Raw genomic sequence first — 673 nt, forward strand, 5'->3', positions numbered from 1 at the left:
AGAAATAGTGTGGCAAGAAATACATACATAAAAATACATAGAAGAAAACTACGCCAACCTTATTTATATTACTATGAATAAGTTTTATTGATGTATTTAAAGTCTATTGTTAATAATTATGCCCTTGAACATACACGTTTGTATGTTGTGCAAATTGTTATTTGTAAGTACTACATAAAGGTATGTCTTAATGTTTCTCAATACAGCTGCCTTACCTAACCTAATACTCGTATATACATATGTATATATCTACACACATATGTACATCTTTTGAAGTGTCAAATATCTAATAGCTTTTTATATAACATGCTGAATTTATAAAAAAAAAAAATACATTAAAAAAAATCTCGAGCTGCTTTTTGAGAACTTTAAAGACTTTTAAGCTACATACATACATAAATCGTTTCTGATACACGCCGTAGTGGTGATACATACTAATCCGATTGCCATCTTTTGTCCAGTTTCCATTTGTGAAAACATTGGCTTGTAAGAATATTATGAAATTAGATTAATAAGCAATCACTATATTATGTAAATTAAAGTCAATTGAAAAGTAACAGGAAACATTTTTTAGTTGACTACCTAATACAACGTTTGACAAACTTTATTGAGATTCGCCATGATGCAATTTTCACCCTTATGCATAAAAAAATCTTTTTACCAAACTATGTAT

The sequence above is a fragment of the Rhagoletis pomonella genome, unplaced genomic scaffold, assembly GCF_013731165.1.
Source record: "Rhagoletis pomonella isolate Grant_MI unplaced genomic scaffold, Rhpom_1.0 Rhpom_scaffold_00006, whole genome shotgun sequence".
Classification (NCBI taxonomy): domain Eukaryota; kingdom Metazoa; phylum Arthropoda; class Insecta; order Diptera; family Tephritidae; genus Rhagoletis; species Rhagoletis pomonella.